At 38.6% G+C, this 27,261-nt stretch overlaps 1 long non-coding RNA gene across 1 annotated transcript in view; it reads left to right on the top strand.

Annotated features, from left to right (window-relative positions):
* The first annotated feature begins 9,306 nt into the window (after positions 1-9,306).
* The window catches only part of LOC103678511, a 99,978-nt gene continuing 82,023 nt past the window's right edge, over positions 9,307-27,261 (top strand). The window contains exons 1-2 of the long non-coding RNA XR_572706.2: positions 9,307-9,368; positions 23,206-23,275. This is a non-coding gene — a long non-coding RNA (uncharacterized LOC103678511). The remainder of the gene's footprint in view (positions 9,369-23,205; positions 23,276-27,261) is intronic.

Genomic DNA, 27,261 nt, shown 5'->3' with positions numbered 1-27,261 from the left:
TTTAGACCTAAAGACATCTGCAGATTGGAAGTGAGAAGATGGAGAAACATTTATCATGCAAATGGATGTCAAAAGAAAGCTGGAGTGGCAATACTTAGCAATACTTATACTGAACAAAGTAGACTTTAAAACAAAGACTGTAGCAAGAAACAAAGAAGGACACTATGATAATAAAGGGGACAATCCAACAAGAAGATATAACAGTTGTAAATATTTATGCACCCAACGTAGGAGCACCCAAATACATAAAACAGTTAATAATAAACATAAAGGAACTAATCAATAATAGTACAAGAATAGTAGGGGACTTTAACATCCCATTTACCTCAACAGACAGATCTTATAAACAGAAAATCAGCAAGGAAACAGTGGCTTTGACCAGATGAATTTAACAGATACATTCAGAACATTCCTTCCTAAAAGAGCAGACTACATATTCTTTTCAAGTGCACATGGAACATTCTCCAGAATAGAGCACATATTAGCCCACAAAACAAGCCTGAACAGATTTGAGAAGACTGAAGTCATACCACGTATGTTTTCTGATGACAACATTATGAAAGTAGAAGTCAACCACAAGAAAAAATCTGGAAAGAGCACAAATACATGGAGGTTAAATAACATGCTATTAAACAATGAATTAGTCAGCCAGTAAATAAAAGAAGAAATAAAAAAGTACATGGAAACAAATGAAAATGAAAACACAATGGTCTGAAACCTTTGGGATGCAGCAAAAGTGGTTCTAAGAGGGAAGTTTATAGCAATATGGGCCTACCTCAAGAAGTAAGAAAAATACCAAATAAACAACATAACCTTACATCTAAAGGAGCTAGAAAATGAAGAATAAACAAAACCTAAGACCAGGAGATAGACAGAAATAATAAATATTAGAGCAGAAATAAATGATGTAGAAAGTAAACAAACAAAACAATAGAAAAGATGAATGAAACCAGGAGCTGGTTTTTTGGGAAAAAAAATGAAATTGATACACCTCTAGCCAGAATTATCAAAAAGAAAAGTCCCCAAATAAAATCACAAAATGAGAGAGGAGAAATACAACCAATATCATAGAAATGTAAACAATTATAAGAGAATATTATGAAAAATCATATTGCACACTGCAGAAGAAATGGATAAATTCCTAGTAACATATAAATTACCAAAACTGAGATAGGAAGAAATAGAAAACTTGAACACACTGATAACCAGCAAAGAAATTGAATCAGTTGGGGCACCTGGGTGGCTCAGTTGGTTAAACATCTGCCTTTGACGCTGGTTGAGATCCTGGGGTCCTGGGATTGAGCCCCATGACAGGATCCCTGATCAGCAGGAAGCCTGCTTCTCCCTCTCCCTCTGCCACTCACCCTGCTTGTCGTCTCTCTCTCTCAAAGAGAGAAAGGAAGGAAGGAAGGAAGGAAGGAAGGAAGGAAGGAAGGAAGGAAGGAAAGAAGAAAGAAAGAAAGAAAGAAAGAAAGAAAGAAAGAAAGAAAGAAAGAAAGAAAGAAAGAAGTTGAATCAGTAATCAAAAAACTCCCAACAAACAAAAGTCCAGGATTGAATGGCTTCACAGATGAATTCTACAAAACACTTAAAGAGGAGTTAATACCTATTCTTCTCAAACTGTTCTAAAAAATAGAAAAGGGAGGAATACTTTCAAAATCATTTTATGAGGCCAGCATTAGCCTGATACCAAAACGAGATAGATACCACTAAAGGGGTGCCTGGGTGGCTTGGTTGCTTAAGCGTCTGCCTTCAGCTCAGGTCATGATTCCAGGGTCCTGGGATTGAGCCCTGCGTTGGGCTTCCTGCTTGGTGGGGAGCCTGCTTTTCCCTCTCCCTCTGCCACTCCCCCTGCTTGTGCTTGTCCTCTCTCTGTCCCTATCAAATAAATAAATAAAATCTTTTTTTAAAAAAAGAGACAAAACTAAAAAAGAACTACAGGCCAATATCCCTGATGAACACTGATGCAAAAAATTCTCAACAAGATACGAGCAAATCGAATGCAACAATACATTTAAAAAAATCATTCACCATGATCAAGTGGGATTTATTTCCTGGGTTGCAAGGGTAGTTTGATATTCGCAAATCAATCAGCATGATACATCACATCAATAAGAGAAAGGACAAGAACCATATGATCATTTCAATAGATGCAGAAAAAGCATTTCGCAAAGTACAACATCCATTCATGATAAAAACACTCAACAAAGTAGGTTTTGAGGGAACATACCTCAACATAATAAAGGCCACATATGAAAAACCCACAGCTAACATCATCCTTAAAGGGGAAAAAACTGACAAGTTTTCACATAAGATCAGAAACAAGACAAGGATGTCCACAACTTACCACTTTTATTCAGCATAGTACTGGAAGTTCTAGCCACAGCAATCAAACAAGAAGAAATAAAAGGCATCCAAATTGGTAAGGAAGAAGTAAAACTTTCACTATTTACAGATGACATGATACTATATATAGAAAACCCTAAAAGCTCCACCAAGAAACTACTAGAATTGATAAGTGAATTCAGTAAAGTAGCAGGATACAAAATCACTATACAGAAATCTGTTGCATTTCTATACACTAATAATGAAGCGCGAGAAATTAAGAAAACCATCCCATTTACAATTTCACCAAAAATAATAAGATGTCTAGGAATATAACCAAAGAGGTGAAAGACTTGTACTCTGAAAACTTTAAAACACTGATGAAAGAAATTGAAGATAACACAAAGTAATGGAAAGATATTCTATGATCATGGATAGGAAAAACAAATACTGTTAAAACGTCTATAGCACCCAAAGCAATCTATACATTTAATGCAATCCCTATCAAAATACCAACAGCATTTGTCACAGAATTAGAACAAATAATCCTAAAATTTGTATGGAACCATGAAAGACCCCAACTAGCCAAAGCAGTCTTGAAAAAGAGAAGCAAAGCTGGAGACATCACAATTCCGGACTTTAAGATATACTACAAAGTTGTAGTTATCAAAACAGAATGGTATTGGCAGAAGAATAGGCACATAGATCAATGGAAGAGAATAGAAAACCCAGAAATAAACCCACATCTATATGATAAATTAATCTTCAACAAAGCAGGAAAGAATATCCAATGGGAAAAAGACAGTCTCTTCAACAAATGGTGTTGGGAAGACCGGACAGCAACACACAAAAGAAACTGGACCACTTGCTTACACCATACACAAAAATAAACTCAAAATGGATTAAAGACCCAAATGTGAGACCTGAAACCATAAAAATCCTAGAGGAGAACATAGGGCACCAATTTCTTTGATGTCAGCCATAGCAACTTTTTTCTAGATAGGTCTCCTGAGGCAAGGGAAATAAAAGCAAAAATAAACTATTGGGACTTCATCAAAATAAGAAGCATCTGCACAGAGAAGGAAACAATCAAAAAAACTAAAAGGCAACCTACTGAATGCAGGAAGATATTTGCAAATGACATATCCAATGAAAGGTTAGTATCCAAAATATATAAAGAACTTACACTGCTCAATACCAAAAAACCAAATAATCCAATTTAAAAATGGGCAGAAGACATGCACAGACATTTCTCCAAAGAAGACATCTAGACAGCTAACAGACACATGAAAAGATGTTCATCACCACTTACCATCAGGGAAATGCAAATCAAAACTGAGATATCACCTCACACCTATCAGAATGGCTAAAATCAACAGCACAAGAAACGATAGGTGTTGGTGAGGATGTGGTGAAAAAGGAACGCTCGTGCACTGTTGATAGAAATGCAAACTGGTGAAACCACTGTGGAAAACAGTATAGAGGTTCCTCAAGAATTTAAAAATAGAACTACCCTATGATCCAGCAAACACACTACTGGGTATTTACCCAAAGAATACAAGAACACTAATTCAAAGGGATACATGCACCTCTATAGTCATAGCAGCATTATTCACAATAGCCAAATTATGGAAGCAGCCCAAGTGTCCATCAATTAATGAATGGATAGAGAAGGAGTGGCACATATATGTATATAGCTGTATATATGTTTATGGCTGAATAATATTCCATTGTGTATATATGTATATATATTAAACTATAAAAGGAATGAAATCTTGCCATTTGCAACAACATGGATAGAGCTGGAGAGTGTAATGCTAAGTGAAATAAGTAAGTCAGGGAAAGACAAATACCATATGATCTCACTCATATATGGAATTTAAGAAACAAAAGAAATGAGCAAAGGGGAAAAAAGGAGAGAAGACAAATCAAAAAACAGACTTTTAACTATAGAAAACAAACTGGTGGTTACAGAGGGGAGGGGGGTGGGAGGATGGGTTAAATAAGTGATGGGAATTAAGGGGTGTACTTGTGATGAGCGCTGGGTGATGTATGGAATTGTTGAATCACTGTATGACACCTGAAACTAATATAACACTGTATGTTAACTGGAATTAACATAAAAACTTTAAAACAAAAAAAAAATAAGATAGATTGATGGATGGGTAGACAGATGCAAAGATGGGTAGATATGTGATAAAGCAAACATGGCAAAATGTTAACTATAAAATCCAGTTGGTATGTGTATGGATGTTCACTGTAGAGTTTTTTCAACTTTTCTCTATGGTTGAAAGTTTTCATGCTAAGATATTAGAAAAAATAAATAGCAAAATGGAAAAAAAAAGGACATCAAATGTATTAATGAGAACTGATTATATATTGCTAAATGGATTATATACAGTTCATTAAACAACCAGCTTAAACATAAATGTGTTACCGCCACATAATAAATTACAGATAATATATAGGCACACTTTATTTAGGGCCGCCTCAAACAGTGCTGATTTGAAATAGTGATGATTATCTCAGAAATACATTTTTTAAAAGATTTATTTATTTATTTGAGAAAGAGAGAGAGCGTGGGGTGGGGGTGGGGAGCGGCAGAGGGAGAGAAAGAATCTCAAGCAGACTCCCTGCTGAGCATGAAGCGCGATGCGGGGCTTGATCTCAGGATCCTGAGATCATCACCTGATCTGAAACCGAGTCTGGTGCTTAACCAACTGTTCCACCTAGGTGGCCCCCCAAGTATTTTTATATTAAAATACTATGCATTCATTAATACATATAAATTCATTTACTTTTAGAAATTAAATAATCCTCTAACAAATGTGATTTGAATATTGAAGCATGTGCTGTCCATGGTGTGCTCTCAGATCCACTCCTTGGCCTTCCTCTGATTTACTCTGTGTCACGATGGGGCTGACCCGGCAGGATCTTTTCTCAGGCTCCTCTGTCAGCTGGGTTACAGCTAGGTTAGGCATGGGAGGCACAGACAGGACTGCGAAGAGCAAGAAAAAAGGAGAACCCGGGGTTTTTGCCTCTTCTGTGCCATGGTCAGCGTCTTCAGCAGTAGCTGTGTCTTCTCTGTGACTCTAGTTCTCATCAGACATGCCTGCCATGGTCCCTGCTTTCCCCAGTGACCCTAAACTCTGGGCACCCGTATCACTACCTCTTTTTTTTTGTCCCTCCAGCCTCGGGGTGGTAGTGGCTGCTTGTTGGGAAGCTCTTGAGTCACTTCACTGTGCTCTTTCACTCAGGGGCTCTTCTGTACTTGTATAACCAATTCTCTGCATTGAATTCTTTGTCTTTCAATACTTAGAATGGTCCTGTTTTCCTGACTGGTCCCTGCCTGATATATGTAATCTTTACGGAGAGGGATCATGGATGGAATGTTTTCGGTTTTTTAAATTGAGCATGGCCGCCTCCTGAAAGAAGGTAACAAAGAATCAGAAACTGAAGTTTGCCTGGGAATTGTGGGCATGTGCAGGGGGAAGAGTCTGAGCTTTCCTGGCCCTGAAATAAACAGGGCAGGGACATCCAGACCACAGAGCCCAATGGAAACAAAGAAGTATATACAGTGTATATGCATAGTATATACGAAGTATATACGTACATTTATTGCAGCTCTGAACATGATAATACAGTTTTTTAAAAAAGATTTTATTTATTTAACACAGAGAGAGAGAGAGAGAGAGAGCACAAGCAGGGGGAGTGGCAGAGGGAGAGGGGGAAGCAGGTTCCCTGCTGAGCAGGGAGCCCAGATGTGGGGCTTGATCCCAGGACCCTGAGATCATGACCTGAGTCGAAGGCAGACTTTTAACCGACTGAGCCACCCAGGCGCCCCAATACAGTTCTTTTAATTTGGATGGAGTGCAACATATTGAGATCCCTCAGAGGCTTACAGCTAGAGCCTGTGAGTGGGACTCACCACCCCATTTGCTTGTTCTTTCTATTGTGTTCTTTCTCTTTCCAATGTTGTTTCCACTGTCTCATCCGTTAAATAGATTTGATGCACAGGGACTGATAAAGGCGTGCAAGTGGAAGTGTTGGTATCTGGATGTGTAAAATGCTCATTTTCTATAGTGGTTGATCTGATCAAGGAAATAAATGGTATAAAGCAGCAGTCCAGCAGGGCTTGCTGGAAATTCTCTCAAAATGGAGGTGGTGAAGAGGACAGGTTCTGTAGCCAGACTGCCTGGTTCCAGACTTGGCACTGCTGGCTTTCCTGTGGTGTGTCCTTAGGTGAGTTAAGAACCTCTCTGCCTCACTTTCTTCGCCCATAAAATGAGTGCAATCACAGTACTTACTTCATAAGGTTATTGTGAAAATAGAATGACTTTAGTACCTGTCAAGCCCTCAGCGCTGCTCTGGACACTCAGTGAATGTAACCATCCCCATTATTATGAAGGGCATCGGAAGCATCACTGCAGCCTAGGAGGAAGTAATCAGCAGGTGTCTGTAACAGGGCTGGTAGGAAATTATGGCCACAGGCATGGCATAACTTCAGGGACTTTGAAGAGAGCAAAAGCGTAATTGCCAGGCTCTGATGTAGGAAATGTGCCTCCGGACCCCTGTGGTAATGTCCCTCTTCAGCGCTGATGCAGTTCATGCTCCCTTTTCCAGGAATGCATTCCACCTGAGAAACAGTTCACTTGGAGGTGTAGTTACTCCTTACTAGATCTTGGTTTGTTTGTTTTTCGTTTGTCCCCCTTATTAGATTTTGGAGACCCCCTTAGCCAGGACGGCAGTCTTAATCTAGTTCTAGATCCCTGTCTCAGATTATAATTTTGTAGTAAATACATATCCATTTTTTTTTAATGTGGTCTCCCACGTTCAAATTCACTTCCTTTGTTTTTGGAATCTTGTTTGAGACTGAGGGAGAAGCAGGGTCCACCCCATAGTTGAAGTAAAAAAATCAGTGTTTGTCTTCCTCCTTACAGCGTGAGTTTAGGCTGGCTAGCTTCAGTTGTAATAGGGTCTCCTACCCAAGAATTGGAATGTGGTGAGTTACCTAAAGAAGCAGGTCCGTTTAGAATGTCCTTTGGTGGTGGGCGGCGCCTGTGGCATCTGCCGTCCAGTGGTGGTTGTGCCCACAGTTTCAGCAGAGTGCGCTAAGTCGCTGGTGGTGGCAGTCCAGCTGTGCCATCCAACATTCAGCGGTGATGGCTTAGCCCCTAACCAGGCTATTCCCGGCATCTGGCTTTGGCAGTGGTTCTGGTTACCTATATTTTCCCGGCTTCTGCTGATAGTTTAAGCCTAGTTCTGCAGTCTTTGTGTTGACTATGAATTGTCCAATAGCTTTCGGTCAATTCATTTTTTCTTAGTCATTAGCCAGGGTTGGCTTTATTGTTTGCATTCTGAAGCTCTGCGCAATGCACTGATTTTTTGTGATCCACTGATCCCGTTCTACTACGACTATGACTACGACTACGACTACCACTACAGCTGCCTGTGTATGTCAGAGCCGATGTATCCATTGTAGGAAAGTCTAACCTTTATCTCTTACAGTCCTTTAAGCCTCAATTTTTAAAGCACAGGCTCTGTGTACCCAGACACAGGAAGTTGCTGTATTACTACAATATGCAGTATTTCTATCCAGCTCATTTCAATTTACCAAACACCTGCTGAANNTTGTATAAGGCAATGAATTGTCAGGCTTTGGAGACACAAAGTCAAGGAAGACACAGTTCCTTCTGCTCATATTTAGAATTAGAGCTGTTTAATTTGTTCTATCATGGTGTGATTCAGGCAAACCAATTCAGCCATGCCCAAAGGGGAAAAAACTGAATGGGTAGGATTGAGGATGGGGAAGGCAATATAACATGGTGGTTAAAATATTTTTAAATTAATTAATTAATTTTTAATTCCGGTATAATTAACATACAGTGTTATATTAGTTTCAGGTGTACAATTCAACAATTTTATACATGACTCAGTGCTCATCATGATAAGTGTCCTCTTAATCCCCTTCACCTATTTCACCCATCCCCCCACTTACCTCTCCCCTGGTAGCCATCAGTTTGTTCTCTATATTTAGGAGTCTGGGTTGTTTGTTTGTTTGTTTGTTTGTTTCCTTTTTTCTTTGTTCATTTGTTTTGTTTCTTAAATTCTGCATATGAGTAAAATCAGATGGTATTTGTCTTTCTCTGATTGACTTATTTCATTTAGCATTATACCATCTAAATCCATTCATGTTGTTGCAACGTTCTTTTTCATGACTGGGTAATATTTATATGTATATATCTCACATCTCTTTTCTTTCTTTTTCTTTCTTTTTTTTTTGAGAGAGCATGAGCAGTGGGGGGAGGGGAAGAGGGAGAGAGAGAGAATCTTAAGCAGGCTCCATGACCAGTGTGAGCCTGGCACAGGGCTCAGTCTCAAGACTCTGAGATCATGACCTGAGCTGAAATCCAAGAGTCAGATGCTTAACCAACGGAGCCACCCAGGTGCCCCTATGCCACATCTTCTTTATTCGTTCATTTATCACTGGACACTTGGGCTGCTTCCATATTTTGGCTATTGTAAATAATGCTGCAACAAACATAGAGGTGCATATCTCTTTTCAAATTAGTGTTTTCATATTCTTTGGGTAAATCCCAGTAGTAGAATTACTGGATCATATGTTAATTCTATTTTTAACTTTTTGAGGAACTTCCGCAGTGTGTTCCACGGTGGCTGCACCAATTTGCATTCCCACCAGTAGTGCAGAGGGTTCTTTTTTCTCTATATCCTCGCCAACTCTTGCTGTTTCTTGTGTTTTGATTTTAGTTGTTCTGACAGGTGTGAGGTGATAGCTCATTGTGGTTTTGAGTTGTATTTTTCTGATGATTGGTGATATTGGGCATCTATTCATGTGCCTATTGGCCATCTGGATGTCTTCATTGGAGAAATTTCTGTTCATGTTTTCTGCCTTTTTTTTTTTTTTTTTTTGATAGGCTCCATGCCCAGTGTGGAGCCCAGCTTGGGGCTTCAACTCGTAATCCTGAGATCAAGACCTGAGTGGAAATCAAAATGTTGGGTGCTCAACTGACTGAACCATCCAGGTGAACTGCTTTCTACCCATTTTTAATTAGATTATTTGTTGTTATGGTGTTGAATAGTATAAGTTCTTTGTATATTTTGGATACTAATACCTTATTAGATATATCATTTGAAAATATCTTCTCCCATTCAGTAGGTTGTCTTTAGTTTTGTTGATTGTTTCCTTTGCTGTTTCTTTTGCAGAAGCTTTGTTTTCTTTTGTAGAAGCTTTTTATTTTGATGTAGTCCTAATAGTTTATTTTTGCTTTTGTTTCCCTTGCCTCTGGAGACATATCTAGAAAAATGTTGCTATAGCTGATATCAAAGAAATTACTGCCTGTAATTTATAGAATTTTATGGTTTCAGCTCTCACATTTAGGTCTTTTGAATATATATTTGTATATGGTATTAGAAAGGGGCCCAGTTGAGTTTATTTTTGTGTATGGTGTTAGAAAGTGGTCCAATTTCATTCTTTTGCATGCAGCTGTCCAGTTTTCCCCACACCATTTGTTGAAGAGACTTTTCCCACTGTATATTTTTGCTTCCTTTGTCATAGATTAATTGACCGTATATGATCATGGGTTTATTTCTGGGATCCCTATTCTCTTTTATTGATCTTTGTATCTATTTTTGTTCTAGTACATACTGTTTTGATTACTACTGCTTAGCAGTGTATCTTGAAATTCAGGATTGTGTTTTGTTCTTATTTTTCAAGATTGCTTTGGCTAGACGGGGTCTTTCATGGTTCCATACAAATTTTGGGATTATTTGTTCTAATTCTGTGATAAATGCTGTTGGTATTTTGATAGAGATTGCATTAAATGTATAGATTGCTTTGGGTGCTATAGACATTTTAACAGTATTTGTTTTTCCTATCCATGATCATAGAATATCTTTCCATTTCTTTGTGTTATCTTCAATTTCTTTCATCAGTGTTTTAAAGTTTTCAGAGTACAAGTCTTTCACCTCCTTGGTTAAGTTTATTATTAGGTACTTTATTATTTTTGGTGTAATTGTAAATGGGATTATTTTCTTAATTTCTCCTTCTGGTGCTTCATTATTAGTGTATAGAAATGCAACAGATTTCTGTGTAGTGATTTTTGTATCCTGCTACTTTACTGAATTCACTTATCAATTCTAGTAGTTTCTTGGTGGAGCTTTTAGGGTTTTCTATATATAGTATCATGTCATCTGTAAATAGTGAAAGTTTTACTTCTTCCTTACCAATTTGGATGCCTTTTATTTCTTCTTGTTTGATTGCTGTGGCTAGAACTTCCAGTACTATGCTGAATAAAAGTGGTAAGTTGTGGACATCCTTGTCTTGTTTCTGATCTTATGGGAAAACTTGTCAGTTTTTTCCCCATTAAGGATGATGTTAGCTGTGGGTTTTTCTTATGTGGCCTTTATTATGTTGAGGTATGTTCCCTCGAAACCTACTTTGTTGAGTGTTTTTATCATGAATGGATGTTGTACTTTGAGAAATGCTTTTTCTGCATCTATTGAAATGATCATATGGTTTTTTATCCCTTTTCTTATTGATGTGGCGTATCAAATTGATTGATTTGCAAATATTGAACCACCCCTGCAACCCAGGAATAAATCTCACTTGATTGTGGTGAATGACTTTTTAGTGTATTGTTGGTTTCAGTTTGTTAATATTTTGTTGAGGATTTTCGCATCAGTGTTCATCGGGGATATTGGCCTGTAGTTCTCTTTTTTTTTTTTTTTAAAGATTTTATTTATTTATTTGACAGAGAGGGAGACAGCCAGCGAGAGAGGGAACACAAGCAGGGGGAGTGGCAGAGGAAGAAGCAGGCTTCCAGCGGAGGAGCCTGATGTGGGGCTAGATCCCACAACCCCGGGATCACGCCCTGAGCCGAAGGCAGATGCTTAACCGCTGCGCCACCCAGGTGCCCCAATGTAGTTCTCTTTTTTAATGTTGACTTTATCTTGTTTTGGTATCAGTGTAATGCTGTCCCCATAAAATGAATTTGGAAACTTTCTTCCTTCTTCTATTTTTTGGAATAGTTTGAGAAGAATAGGTATTAACTCTTCTTGTGAAGACATCTGGTCCTGGACTTTTGTTTGTTGGGAATTTTTAAAATTACTGATTCAGCGTCATTGCTGGTAATCAGTTTGTTCAAACTGTCTATTCTTCTGGATTCAGTTTTGGAAGGTTATATGTTTCTAGGGATTTATCCATTTCTTCTAGGTTATCCAATTTGTTGGCATATAGTTTTTCATAATATTCTCTTAAAGCCCTTTTTATTTCTGTGGTGTCAGTTGTTATTTCTCCTCTTTCATTTCTGATTGTGTTTATTTGAGCCCGCTTGTTTGATTGCTTGCTTGCTTCCTTCCTTTCTTTTTCTTTTCTTTGTTTCTCTCTTTTTCTTTTGATGAGTCTGGCTAAAGGTTTATCAATTTTGTTGATTTTTTTCGAAGAATCAGCTCCTGTTTTCATTGACGCCTTCTACTTTAGTTTCTATTTTGTTTATTTCTGCTCTGATCTGTATTATTTCCTTTCTTCTACTGGTTTTGGGTTTTGTTTGTTCTTTTTGTAGCTCCTTTAGATATAAGGTTTGGGTTATTTAGGTGTAAGGTTCTTCGAGATTGTTCTTGCTTGTTGAGGTAGACCTGGACTGCTATAAACTTCCCTCCTAGAACAGCTTTTGTTGGATCCCAAGGATTTTGGACCTTTGAGTTTTCATTTTCATTTGCCTCCATGTTCTTTGATTTCTTGGTTGATCCATACATTGTTTAATAGCATGTTATTTAACCTCCATGTATTTTTTAAAAAATATTTTATTTATTTATTTGAGAGAGAAAGAGCGCATGAGTGGGGGGAGTGGCAGGCAGAAGGAGAAGAGACTCCCCACTGAGCAGGGAGCCTGACATGGGGCCCTGAGATCATGACCTGAGCTGAAGGCAGACGGTTAACTGACTTAGCCACCCAGGCGCTCCAGCCTCCATGTATTTGTGTTCTTTCCAGATTTTTTCCTATGGTTGATTTCTAGTTTCATAATGTTGTGATTGGAAAAGATGCATGGTATGAATTCAGTCTTCCTGAGTTTGTTGAGACTTGTTTTTTGGCCTAACATGTGATCTATTTTGGAGAATGTTCCTTGTGTACTTGAAAAGAATGTGTATACTACTGTTGTAAGATGGAACGTTCTTGCTATATCTGTTAGATCCATCTGGTCCAATGTATCATTCAAAGCCACTGATTCCTTGTTGATTTTCTGTTTGAAAGATCTATGCATTGATGTAATAGGGTGTTAAAGTCCCTTACTATTTTTGTATTTCTATCAATTACTTCCTTCATGTTTGTTAATAGGTGCTTTATGTATTTAGGTGCTCCCATGTTGGGAGCATATTTACAATTGTGATATCTTCTTGTTGGGTTGTTCCCTTTATGATTATGTAGTGTCCTTCTTTTGTCTCTTCTTATATCCTTTGTTTTGAAGTCTATTTTGTCCAATATAAATATCGCTGCTTTGGCTTTGTCCATGTATACTGTTTCCTCCCCCAGATTTGGGAAGTTTTCAGCTATTATTTCTTTAAATATATTTTCTGCATCCCCTTCCTTTCTTTCTCTTCTTCTTGGATCCGTGTAATGTGAATGTTTTTACATTTGATGGTGTAGCTGAGTTCCCTTAATCTATTCTCTTTTTTTACTAATCTTTTTTCTTTCTCCACTTGAGCTTGATTGCTTTCCATTACTCTATTCTTCAGGTTGCTAATCCATTATTCTGATTCCTATAGTCTACTCTTTATTCCCTTTAGTATATTTTTGATTTCCACTATTGAGTTCTTCATCTCTGATTGATTCTTTTTTTTTTTTTTTAGAGAGAGAGAGAGAATGCAAGTGGGGGAGGTGCAGAGGGAGAGGGAGAGAGAGAATCTCAAGCAGACTCCCCTCTGAGCGTGGAGCCTGACACAGAGTTTGGTCTCACAACCCTGAGATCATGACCTGAACCAAAAGGAAGAATTGGATGCTTAACCGACTGAGCCACCCAGGGACCTCGATTGGTTCTTTTTTATGTTTTCTTTATCTTTGTTAAGGGTCTCACTGAGGTCCTCCACTCTTCTCAAATCCAGTGAGTCTCTTTATGACCATTACATTAAATTCTCTGTCAGGTATATTTCTTACCTCTGTTTCCTTTATCTTTCTTGCTGTGATTTTGTCCTGTTCTTTCGTTTGGAACATATCCATCTGTCTCCTCATTTTATCTAACTCTCTGTATCTGTTTTACGTGTTAGGAAAATCAGTTACATCTCCTGCTTTTGCAAGTAGTGGCCTTACGGAGAAGAGGTCCTATGGTGCCCTGTAGTGCAATGTCCCCTGTTCACCAGAACCTGGCGCTTCAGGGATGTCTTCTTTTTTTTTTTTTTTTTTTTTTAAAGATTTTATTTATTTATTTGACAGAGAGAGACAGCCAGCGAGAGAGGGAACACAAGCAGGGGCAGTGGGAGAGGAAGAAGCAGGCTCACAGCGGAGGAGCCTGATGTGGGGCTCGATCCCAGAACGCCAGGATCACGCCCTGAGCCGAAGGCAGATGCTTAGCTTAGCCGCTGTGCCACCCAGGCGCCCCAGGGATGTCTTCTATGTGTGTTACACGCGCCCCACTATTGTGGCTGTGCTGCATTTGCCTTCAGTCCAGTCTTCTGCAGTGGTTCTCTTTGCCTGTTATGGACAGTGTTTGGTCCCTGGGTTGTTAATGGGTATCTGGGACCACCTTGGGCTTGAGTTGGGTCAGACCAGGTGTTTTCCAGAACTATGGTTACACTAACCTTCAGGATGCTCTCACTGTGTTGTCCCATGGGAGACTTTTTTTTTTTTTAAAGCTTTTATTTATTTATTTGACAGAGAGAGAGACAGCCAGCGAGAGAGGGAACACAAGCAGGGGGAGTGGGAGAGGAAGAAGCAGGCTCATAGCGGAGGAGCCTGATGTGGGGCTCGATCCCATAATGCCGGGATCACGCCCTGAGCCGAAGGCAGATGCTTAACGACTGAGCCACCCAGGCGCCCCCCATGGGAGACTTTTGTTGGTGGGCGGGGCCTGTTGTCAGGCCAGATGTCTGCCTCCGGCCTACTGTTGGAGCCACAGTCAAACTGGTGTGAGTATTTGTCTTCCCCTCTTCCTGGGGCAGGAATCACTTTGGAGTGGTGCTGGCTCCTGCTGGGGCTGCTTACACACTGCCATACCTGTGGAGCCACTTTGGATGGACCCCTTCCAAGGGCACATTAGATGAGGCCATCTGCAGCAGGGCATGGGAGCAAGCTACATGATGTTAGAAAGGTTATACAGGTCTGCTGTGGGAGACCTGGTGCTACTTTGGAAAACTGCTGAGGGCAGGTTGGATAAAACCTTGATATAGAGGTCTGACCAGTCACAGTTCATATCCAGGCTCTTATTTGTAGTGTAAAAAGGACAAATTTTTAATCTATCTAAATCTCAGTTTATTTATCTATAAAGTGGGGATAATAATACTCCCATGTTCATATTAGTTTGAAGTTTAAATGAGATACGAATTTGAGATATAAATTAATTATGAATTTAATGGATATAAATTGATTAGCACACTACTTGTCACATGATGACGTGCTTGGTAAAATGGTAGCCACATCCACATACTGGAACACACTACCCAGAGAGATCGTGGGATTCCTAGGTTAAGTACAACTCTCAAGAGCATAAACTTAGCCTGGATGGTCTATATTAGTTCCACAGTTTCCTTGACCATGAGTCCCTCTTTTTTTTTCTTTTTCCAGTCCAGTTCTATTATATTATTCTATTATAAATAAATATTTTATTTATTTATCTGAAGGGGGAGAGAGAGACAGAGAGAAAGAGCATGAGCGGAGTGGAGGGACAGAGGGAGAGGAAGAAGCAGACGCCCCACTGATCATGGGACCCAATGTGGGCTTGATCCCAGGACTCTGAGATCATGACCTGAGCCAAAGGCAGATGTTTAACTGAGCCACCCGGCCCTCCCTATTATATTATTCTTAACACCAGGAGTCAGAAATGTATGTTTTCTTCCAGCATGGATAAACCACAGTTTTAAATAGAAATAAGTGAGTTTCTGCCTGTTTTTCTCTACTTGATGCTCTTTAGTAGTATTTTAGTAGAATTTTTGGCTGCAGCATTACATCGAGGCAGTACCCTTCAGGGAATTTCTGTGCTCTTTCTCTGGGTAGCTATGGTGTGCTGATAGAGGTTTGAGAGTAGCTTTTTCTCCTCAGTTGAATAAATATGTACTTTACATACATTGAAACCTCTTTGCCTCTTTCCTGCTCATTCATTGAACTTTGCCACTATTTGATATAGTAGGCCCGACTTGTATGTTTCAAAAGATGTTTATGATGCATGAACCTCCCTTCTGGCATTCCCCCCGCCCCAGGAAGACCAAGGAAAGTGATTCATTTACCCAATTTGCTATCTGATCTTTTGATAAGTGTACCTTTTTTAGACCCTGATCATTAAATTGTTATTCAGATTCTTCAGCCGAGTATTTTTTTTTAATGTGTTATAAAAAATGTTTTATTGCCTTTGGAGTCCTTTTCAAAGTATTTCTCAAATTATATTTGGTCTAGTTTTCAGTTTTATAGTTAACCTGCTATGTTTGTTAGCTTCCTTGTTTTCCTTGTATGGACTTCTTTTCTATTATTAAAAACTGACTTTTTCTTAAACCCCTGTAATTGCTATTTTGGCCATTAATCAGACAGGTGGGGTTTTTGTTTGTTTGTTTGCTCTTGGAAGAATTTTAATTAAAAAAATTAATTAAAAATTTTTTTATTATTCCTTTCCCAATGCTATTTACAATTACAGTTTTATTTTTGACTCCTGATGAGATATTTGAAAAAAGTCTCTATTTTGTTTTCCTTCATTTCTCTCCCTACCTGACACCTGCATTTGCTTATGTTGCAGCCAGTGGAAATGATACCAAATGAGGGATTGTAGACTGAAGTTCTAGTGCTGGGACAGCATCAAAGTTACTGTGTGACTTTGGTTAGGTCATTTGACTGCTTGGGTTCTAATTTCCTCATCTGTGAAATAAAGGGAGTTTGTTCATTTACTCAACAAGTATTTATTAGACACGTATTAAATTGTAGGCATTGTACTAGATGCTGGACAATCTGCAATGAACAAAAGAAGTCAAGGTGCTTCCTCTCATGGGATATATGTTCTAGTGCCCTTAAATGATATAAACTTCAAGGCCTTTTGGAGTTTATGGCACTGTGTGTGACACTTTCACTTAGTTCCAATTCTCTTTTGAGCAGAATAGAAAAAAATGCAATATGTCTGAAGTTTGTGTTTGGCTTTTGGGGATTCCTTTGGCTTAAAATAAATACCTTACAGTTTGCCCTATAAGGTGTTCCATGGAAACCAGTGTGAAATGCTCTTTCTGGGAAAGATTTAGGTCAAAGCTGCATACTATATTCTCCTCTTAAAGTAAATCTTAGAACACCTTTGGAAATACACTTCAGACCTCTGCTTTTTGAAGTACATTTCTAAAAAAAGGAATTACTGGAATAATTAAGACTGACCTTTATTTAGATTTGAGAGTCAACATCAGCGAAGGAGGAAATGAAAGTTTCTTGGTTGCTGCCAGTATGCTAATACTTATTGAGTTATCAAACTGCATTCTGCTCTAGACTATAAAGCTCTTTATTGGGTATCAGTAATAATGGTAAATAAGTACGAAGAGCAAAACGTATAAATTTTATTATTTGGTTGACAATCTAGCATGTGACATATATCTTGGAAAAATAATGGGCTGATAAACTTTTTTTAAATTCCAATATAATTAACATGGACTGGTAAACTTTTAAACTTACTTGCCAGTGGATTTTTAGTGTTGCAGGAACTACCAGAGCAGAAGTCCTTAAAAGAATATTTAAGCCAAGTCTTCTCTCCTTTACCCTTCATACCCCTTTTAATTTGAAGTGGGCTATTTGTGGGAATGATCGATGTCAGGTATTAAGAAAGGGTTTCAATTATATTGAGGTAATTTTGGAATTATCAGAATGGAACTATCTGAAAGGATTGTTTATAACAGGTAATAGCTGTCAGGAAAAATAAAATAGAATGAAAGATGACAGAAAATAAAAGTAAATAGAAGGAAAGTGACAGAAAATAACTGATGAGTTGGTGGAAAATCCAGAAAGCATCTTGCATGAAAATCAATGCATAACAGGGATTTGCTTGATTTTATGGGAAGAGTTTAAATAGTACATGTAAATTTTTGCCTGTTTCTCAAATTCTGTCTTATCCAGGATAATAATTCTTATTTCAGCTCTGAATGATCACACTTGTATTTTTTTCTGTTCATGAATTTATATTAAATTTTATTAACATGGTTCTAATTTAATTTGTCTCCTTAGATTAAGCTTCTAAAACTTCAGGAGCAAAAATCAGAGTCACTGAAAGGAAATAAGAGTCCAGTATTCTGAAAATGTGGGTGCATATACCTCATTATACATATACAGAGATAACCATAAAAAAACAAAAACAAGGTAGCACCAAAGGAAAAAGGAAGTAAAGAGATATTAAGTTTTCAGAGGAGGGTAAGAGTACTTCCAAACTGGAGGAAAAGGGGAAAAATTTGTGTGTAGGATATATACTGGTCTTAAGAGATAGTAAAATCAAAGAGGGCACATATTGCATAGTGTACTGGGTATTATATGCAAACGATGAATCATGGAACACTACATCAAAAACTAAGGATATACTGTATGGTGGCTAAGATAACATAATAAAAAATTATTAAAAAAAAAAAGAGATAGTAAAATCTGGGCACTCAGAGATGTAGGGAACACTTCCAAGGTGGAAAGAATAGTAGAGCTACACAGTAGAAATTATATTGGTCTGGAGTTAACTGAACTTTGGTTCAATTTCTCTAATTCCTAGTTTCATCTGTAAAAATTGGAATAATAACATCAAAACCTTGCTGTGGGGTTGGTGTGGGGGATAGTCAAGTGGACATTTCTAGCAAAATTTCTGGCAAAGAGTGGATGCTTGGACAAAAACCCTCCTTTCCTGTTTAATGTAACTGTGGAGGACATTCGAGGCCAGGCTGAGGGGTTTGGGGGAGCCTTAATCCTGCTTCTACTATCTACTAGCTGCATGACCTTGGGCAAATTATTTAACCTCACTCAGTCTCAGTTTTCTCATCTCTAAAACAGGGGTAATAATTCTGTCAGTTGATGTAAGGAGTAAAAGAGTTAGTTTATGTAAAGGACTTATAAAATATGTGGCACAAAGTATGTCATTTTAACTATTGTTATTATTTTTCATAGGCTCTGAGGAGCAAGTGGAAGTTTTTGAGTCAGGGGATGGAGGAGAGTGAGAGGTTCAGTTTTTCTTTAGAAAAGTCAACGTGTTGGTATCCAATACGAATAGGAATTGGGTGGTGAAGAACTAGGGAGAGACCCAAAGAGAGGAAGACTAATTAAGGGATTATTAAACACTCTGGATCAGAGACACCGAGAACCTGAGGAATAATGGTGGTAGCAGGACTGGAGAGGGGCCACCTAGCCTAGAGACATACTTTTCAAACTTCATCGTATGAATCATTGGGGATCTTATAAAAATGCAAGTTCTGTTTTGGTAGGTTTGAGTGGGGCCGGCGATGTTGCATTTATAACAAGATCCCAAGTGGTGCCAATGATGCTGGCCCAAGGAGCACACTGAATAGCAGGAATTTGAAGATGGGGTTAATAAGAGTTGACACTTGGTTGGTCATGGGGACAGGAGACAAGAGAGATGGTGAGTTTTCAACAGAAGGAGCTAAATTGGGAAGGAAAGCAATGAACTCAGATTGACATGCCAAGCTTGATTTCCTGGAAATTGGAGTTTTAAGAGGGAGAACGGTATAACGCCAAAAGGGTAAATTTATTGTCAAAAGACCTGGATTAAATCCTGGCTCCAACAATTATTAGAAAGATGACTTTGGACTTTAGCTGTTCTTCATCTCTAAATGGGAGACCACAGTGACTACTTCAAAGGATTGCTGCCGAGATGAATGGAGAGACCTTGTCATGAAAACCTCTCGCATGGTGGCCAGCACATAGAAGGCACTTACTGAGTACAAACCAGATTTATAGGCTATGGAATTTATGGACTAATCCAGCTCCTGGCAAGGCTGGTTTGGGTTTTAACACATACGTTTTTCCTACAATGTACATACTGATACTTCAAATCATACGGTAATTTGGCAGCCTTCTGAACTTTATGTTTTCTAAGTATGCGTTAGCTGACATAATTTCAGGGGACTTGAATGCCAGGATTGGCAGCAGTTCCACCAGAGCTACATCTATCAGAAAACAGCAATTGTCAGATTCTTCCTTTTAAGGCACTTCTCCAGGAATAACTGTCTGAATCAAAGAGGAAAATATCTGGTCAAACTCATTTATAATCATAGTCCAATAATGGTAAATGGCAGGCTGTGGGATAAATCTGTGGACTTCCATTCACATTTCCAACCAGAGGCAGCCTTATTGATGATTGAAGAATTAGTCTTCAGAGCTTATCTACAACCTTGAGTTGGATATTTTAGACTGGTGGAAAGTAAATATTTTCCCCTTAAACTTAATCTGAACTTTCAAAATTGTCCTTGTATCTGTCCCTACACATAACTCAATCAGTGAGATTTTAGGGATAAGGTTAAACTGAACTGAGCAAGTAAATTTATAACAAAGAATTTATAGCACATATTTTGTTCTGGAAGTCTTAAAAAATAGCTGTTTATAATATTAACAAACTGTGATTATAGTACTTATGTTGCTGGACTATTCAAGGAGAAGTTCTTTTATCTCTTGCTTCATAAAAGAGATCAGAAAGAAAAAAATTCCAGGCCATATTGTCAAGATATTATCTCAAGTATAACAAGAGATCAAGTCATCCAAAGACTCATTTAGTTACAGTTCTTCTAAAAACACTTATCCTTTCCAAAAATTAAATTATATAAACTATTCTGGAATATTTTGGGATCGACCTCAGGGACACCAACCAGACGGATTTGGGACTTTATCTTCTTTGGTGTCACTTCAGTATGAGGAAATTCAAAATCATGAGCATGGATTGACTACTAAACAAATCATCTCAATTTCAACTCTGTATCTGGATTTTGTTGTCTCTAGTATTCTCCAAAGCCAGAATCCATTATTGTCATCAACTCTAAAAAAAGTCCAGTCTTTCAAGGCTGAAAGGAGCTACAGAAGAAAATCTTTGCTGACAGAATTATTTTGATCTTGCTTGAGTAGTTGGCTGATGTCCTTGCCAACCTATTTACCTTAATTAACTCTACAGGTATGGTTCCCTCAAGATGAACCCTAAGTGTAGTTGACTCTAGGTTCAAAAAGGGAAACTCTCCATCTCCTGAAATTAGAGAACCATTAAGGCTCTTAGAGACTTCCTCAAAATAACATCAAATTTCTTCTTAAATCAAAAGACTTAAGTTTCAATCTCATAGCTTGCTTGCATAAGGAGTTAACCAGCTCTAGGTAACAACCATTTTCTACGGATAATGGCTATGAAAATATTAAAAAAAATTTTTTTTATTATATTATGTTAGTCACCATACAGTACATCCCTGGTTTCTGATGCAAAGTTCGATGATTCATTAGTTGCGTATAATACCCAGTGCACCGTGCAATACGTGCCCTCCTTACTACCCATCACCAGTCTGTCCCATTCCCCCACCCTCCTCCCCTCTGAAGCCCTCAGTTTGTTTCCCAGAGTCCATAGTCTCTCATGCTTCATTCCCCCTTCTGATTAACCCCCCTTTCTTTATCCCTTTCTTCCCCTACCGATCTTCCTAGTTCTTATGTTCCATAGATGAGAGAAATCATATGAAAATATTTGTTGAACGAGTGGATTCTATTACCTGTTTGGTCTCCTCCAAAGAATGATTTTGTGAAAGTTTTATCTGAACACATTATTTTTTCCCCCATAAATCTTTCCTTCCTGTTATCTAACCATTGTGCATCCAATCATCTGAAAGAGAAATTTGGGAGTTATCCTGGAATCTTCCCCGCCCACCTCATACCCATTCACTTCCTGACACCTGCTGACTCTCACGTCCTATGTGTATGCTGTCCCTTTCTCCCTTGGTCCCTCCTGGCACTGTGTTAGCCCAGGCCCGAACATTTCTCTCTGAGCTTTATAACAGCATCCTAAGGATTTTCTCTGTCTCCAGTTATGGCCTCCTCCAATTTACCCTTCAGAATGCCTTCAAAGTAATGTATTTAAAATCAAAATTCAATCAGGTAATTTCTTTTCAGTGGCTCTCCATCATTCACTGTGAAAAAACAAAACAAAACAAAACAAAATGGAAAAAAAAAAAAATCCAAGCTCCCTGACACAGAATTCGAGGCCTCGCATGATCTTGTTTGTATGAGTCTCTCAGGTTTATTTCTTACCTACTGTTCACTTCACACTCAGCAGGTGTCTCAGCCTCAGCATTACTGACATTTTGGGCCAGATAATTCTTTGTTGTGGTGGGGCTATCCTGTGCCATTTTAAGATGTTTAGCAGCATCCCTAGCCTCCACTCACTAGATGCCAGTGGTAAAGCCTTCTCCTGGGTATGACAACCAAAAATAACTCAATTGCTAAATGTTCCCCAGGGAGCAAAAGTGCCCCCTGGTTTGTAGATAGGAGTGAGGTGGTGAAACACAAACTCTGCACATATTAGGGTATGTAGCACCTCTCTTCCTTGCTTTTTTTTTTTTTTGTTGTTGTTGTTGTTATTTGTTCCTGGAAAGCTTTTCTCCTTCTTTGTCTAATGCAGGGAGAGAGGAAAATATCCTGTCCTTCTGTCCTCTAACTTCTTTGCTTGAAAAGGAGGGACTAGCAATTTGTTTGCTAGTCAGATTCCAGGACAATGATTGGACCACAGGTGAAATCATTTTTTTTGAAAGGACCACCCATGTGTATAACCCACTCTTCAGTTAAAAAAAAAACAGTTAATACATAAATCCATGCTTATAAAAATTAAAAACAATATAGAATACAGAATTAAAAATGAAAGCTTTCCAGGGTGAAAGTATCATACTTAAAAAAAACCCCAAAGATTTGATACATGCTGCCCCAACATTGTCACCAACAGATATCCTACCCCTTTGTGACCATGGCCCTTGGGGTTTCAGGATTGTGTATAGAAAACTGGGGCTAGGTTGGCTCACCAAAACATGGGATTTTGTGATGCTTGCTAGGATTATTGGAGCAGATAATTCACACTTTAGGTCTACCTAGCTCAAAGAAAGAAACGTCCTTCCTTCCTTCCTTCCTTCCTTCCTTCCTTCCTTCCTTCCTTCCTTCCTCCTTCCTTCCTTCCTTCCTTCCTTCCTTCCTTCCTTCCTTCCTTCCTTCCTTCCTTCTGAGAAAGAGAGAGAAAGAGCACATGTGGATATGTAGCAGGATGGTGGAGGGGCAGAGTGAGAGAGAGAATCTTAAGCAGGCTCCACAACCCTGACATCATGACCTGAGCCAATATCAAGAGTCAGACGCTTAAGTGACTGAGCCACCCAGGCACCCCTCAAAGAAAGAAATTTCAACAAAGCTTCTATAGGCCACATTTTTCTTCCATATTACCATCCCTTCTTCAAATCCTTATAGCTAGTTTCCCTTCCATCCACATAAAAATCCACAATCCATGATAATCAGAGCTTTTATCAAGAAAGAGAGACCTTTGACATTTTATGGTGTATGAGTCCACAGCCAAGCCCTGGAGATTCTGCTTCACAAAGTCAAGGGTAAGTCCCGAGATCCATCAATCGATTGATCGATCTATCTAAATATATATATATACATATATATATATATATATATATATATTTTTTTTTTTTTACCAGCTCTGGCCAAGATAAGTCTCAGGAGCCGCCAGGTGGGGAAGCCAGTGACTACATAGCTGCAAAGGAAAAGGTAAAAAAATGCATCCACGTATTCAACATTTTGACAATTGAGTATTTCACCTCATGTTCATATGGATTCAGTATCTAGTGTCCACACTTAAATTCCAAGTTACATAAATCCTTATAGCAGATGGAGGAAAAGATGTCTTTTCATGCCTATGTTCTAAATACTAAGCAGGCCTTCAAAACAAACTAGGTAAAGAGGAAATACCTGCAAGGTTCTTTCTTAACGTACAAAAACATGCCTGATGGTGGGGAAATGGAGTGATTTTCATAAAGGTTTCCAGCTATGGGAGCAAACAAAGGGTGAGAGAAATCCTTTCTACACAAGTTTCATTCTAGACCCCCATCCTTAAACAGGGAATTTAAAAATAGCCCTTTCTCCTAATTCTGTTAATTATTATTCTTTTAACGGCTTCCTCACCATTTAAGATCCCAGGGACGTCAGTAAGGATGGTGGGGGTGAAGTGTTTCTAGTAGTGGAACCGAGGATGATGGAATAAACTGGAAAAATGCTTTAAAAACTCTAATTGAGACAAACCTGACTACAAAATTGTGTCTGTGCTATGATTACAACTGTAAAAATTCTGTCTGCATATGGACAGGGACTAAAAGGGAGCATGAAAAAAATGTAAACAGTTTGGTTTGTAGGATGGCAGGATTTTGGGTGGATTTTTCTTTCTTTTATTTTGAGTTTTGTCAATGTTTTTGTAATGTTTTGTAATAAACAATACTATAAAAGAAGCAGCTGAACCTGCCGACTAATTATTGTTAGAAAGAGCAGCTTAGCATCAATTCTATCAGAGCCAAAATTGCTGCTTTTGGCAGATGCTCCCCGACATCAGAGAAAACCATGTCAGATAACCTTAATCAAGAAGTCAACTCCTCTGGCCAATAGGAGCATTTCTTCCTTCCTCCCCCCTTCCCTTTCTTCCTTCCTTCCTTTCCTCCCTCCCTCCCTCCTGCCTTCCTTCCTTCCTTTGCTAACTCCTTGTGACAGGCATCCAGATTACTAGCTATTGGTTCAACAGGGTCCACAGGAGGGTATTTCATTTTGTTGTTTTTATTTTATTTTTAAAAACAGTTGAAATGATTGATTGGTTGTACTGCCCTAAGAAAAGCCTTGGACCCAATCATCTTCTGCAATATAGTGAAAAAGTCAGGTCCTCAAAAGAGTGTCTGAGTGTGTGAGTGGATTCAAGCTCCATTTTGAAGGAAATGCTGTTGTCACCTGCAGGAACCCCTGCAGCTTATCTTTGTGCAGAAATGGAATGGCAAGAATACAAGTTAGATTCTCAAAAATTTGACAACAGAATGTCAGCCTCACTTCCTGCACATCTGGTGTTTAAAGCTTATGGATAATCAACAGCATAGACTATTGGCACTTCAGGCACTTGTCAGTGAATTCAATCCTGAAGTGACTTGTAACTGTGCACTTGCCAAAGGCTCACCTAAGACATGATATTGGAGAGAGACAATTTAAAACGGGTGGTCTCTCCATTTTTCTTCCAGGAACTCTAGCCTCTGTTCTTGTGATTCGCTGTGGTATTGGGAAGCAACATATCTGAGCTGGGTTACCTCTGTACCTAATAGAAATGCTTGCACTGCGTTAAAAATTCAGTGGTCTGGTTTGAGGCTTTGTGAGAATCAATACAAAAATTGTCCACTGGAACAATGCTTTTGCATTTTTGGCAAATATCATTGCTGAGGATGTTGTGTCTTATGTCACCTAAAATCTATTATTAAAAAATGTATGTGATCAATTCCTGCTGGATTCAGGACATGAGCTTTTCTTTGCAGATAACATGGGTTAGAGACCAGGCATTTCTCTCTGCGCCTTACGTACCAGGAAGCTCGTGCTTTTCCCCTAGTACTCCTCCACTGGCAGTTCCTTACAGATTACAGGAATTGATGAGCTCAGTTAGCAGAGTTGGGCACAACAGGGAGGTACCATTTGGTGTCCATTCAGTTGCTGTGCCTTTCACTTAGGTTGGTACAATCCTTCCAATTTTAATGATCTCATTAGGATTTTTTCTTCAAGAATCTGTTGTTCCTGAAGTGCTAGATTTTCATAAAGGAAGAAATGCATTTCATTTTCTATAAATATCAAAATTAATTACTCATCGTTATAACTATTCATTAAAATTCAAAATTAGATGAGAATGTTCTTCATAGATTTTTTTTAAGCCTTGAAGAGATCCATTTTATTATAGCATCTACAGCTCTACTATTTAAGGAAATCATGACATAAGGTTCATAATCGAATTAAGCCAATACCTTTTGCCCAAATCCTAAGAAGAAATTAGTAAAAGATGGTGGGTAGAACTATGGTGGTTTATTAGGACAAGTGCAGGCAATTGAGTAGAGTTGTTTTTGTAGGTCTGACCCCAGTGTATCTAGTTGGGAACAGACTCATTCATTCACTGGTTCATTCTTTCAGTCATCAATATGTGAGTCTAATATAGTCCAAGGACCATTTTAGGTCCTGAGGATATATCAGTAATGGAACAGACAGAACTCCCCACCTTTACAGAATTTACATTCTACTGGGGAGAGGGGGAAGACAGTCAATAATAAACAAATTAAAAATGCATGGTGTGGCAGTTGGTGATAAGTGCTATGGGGGAAAAGTCAAGTAGGTAAGAGAGAGATAGGGGGCACAGGGTGTGAGGGTGGAATTGCTATTTTAAATAGTGTGACCAGGTGGCATCTGAGCAGAGATTGGAAGGAGAAAGCTATGTGAGTCTCTCTGGGAAAAGTTTCCACTGAGAGGGAACAGTTTGTGCAAAAACCCCAAAGCAGGCGTGTGCTTGGCATGTTCGAAGAAAGCAAGGAGATGGATGTGGCTGGAATGGAGCATGGGAAGACAGTGATTGGGAGGCCACTGAGGGAGGAGAGAGCCAGATCACGTAGGCCATTTTAAGGGTTTTAAAAACGAGACAGGGAACACATGGGGGTTTTGAGCAGAGAAGTAATGGGATCTGACATGTTTTGAAAGCATCACTTGATTGCTTTGTGCAAAATAGATGGTAGTGAGATGTGGGACTTGGGCTGCAGTAGGGAGAATGGGGAGAAGTGGACAGATTCTGGATCTGTTTTGAAGGCAGAGCCACCAGGATTGGGGACTGGTAGGATAGAAGTTGTGAGAAGTAGGTAAGTTTTTGGTCTGAGCAAGTATGTCAAGGAATGCAAAGGATGGAGTTGCCATATCTTGGGTGAGGAAGACTGTGGAAGGAAGATCAGGACTTCAGTTTGGGACAAACTAAATTTGAGATGTCCAAGTGCTGATGGTTTGATAATATAAATATATTATCTCAACTCAATATATATAAATCTCATATATAATCGAATTAAGCCATTATTATAGCATCTACAGCTCTACTATTTAAGGAAATAGTATAATCTCAACTCAAAATTAATACTACGTTTAATATTATATATAAACAATATTCTATGGTTTTATTAAATATTAATATACTTATACTACATTTTAAGAGGGACACTAGCAACAAGTTTTATATAGAGAGAGAGATGTATCTACATATATATCTGTATCTCTTTTCATGCTGGAGTGGTTCCTTGAAAAGAGATAGCAAATGAGTTTTCCTTCAGTGCTCAGTTAATCAGTCCTCGGTCTTCCCATGCTACAAATGAACCTTGATTTTGTTCTCTTTTTCTTCACACAGCCTAAAATTCAGGCCCCTTGATCTCTTCCTGCACTATTGCAACAGCTTCCTAACTGGTGTCCTCACCTCTACTTTTCTGTTTTTCTCTCTCTCTCTCACCTTGTATACACATACACACACACACACACACACACACACACACACACACACAGATATATAGATGTACTCACATATATCAGTATACCTATCTATAGCTATTCATCTGTACACGTATATATGGCCTGTTATTGTTGTGGTAGCTGGATATGTAGATAATAAATATTATATAACAACATATAACAATGCAGTGTGTGTATATGTGTATGTATGT

This window comes from Ursus maritimus, unplaced genomic scaffold (genome assembly GCF_017311325.1).
Source record: "Ursus maritimus isolate PB19 unplaced genomic scaffold, ASM1731132v1 scaffold_17, whole genome shotgun sequence".
Taxonomy (NCBI): Eukaryota; Metazoa; Chordata; class Mammalia; order Carnivora; family Ursidae; genus Ursus; species Ursus maritimus.
The sequence above is the reverse complement of the archived record's forward strand: the minus strand, read 5'-3'. Positions and strand labels throughout refer to the sequence as shown.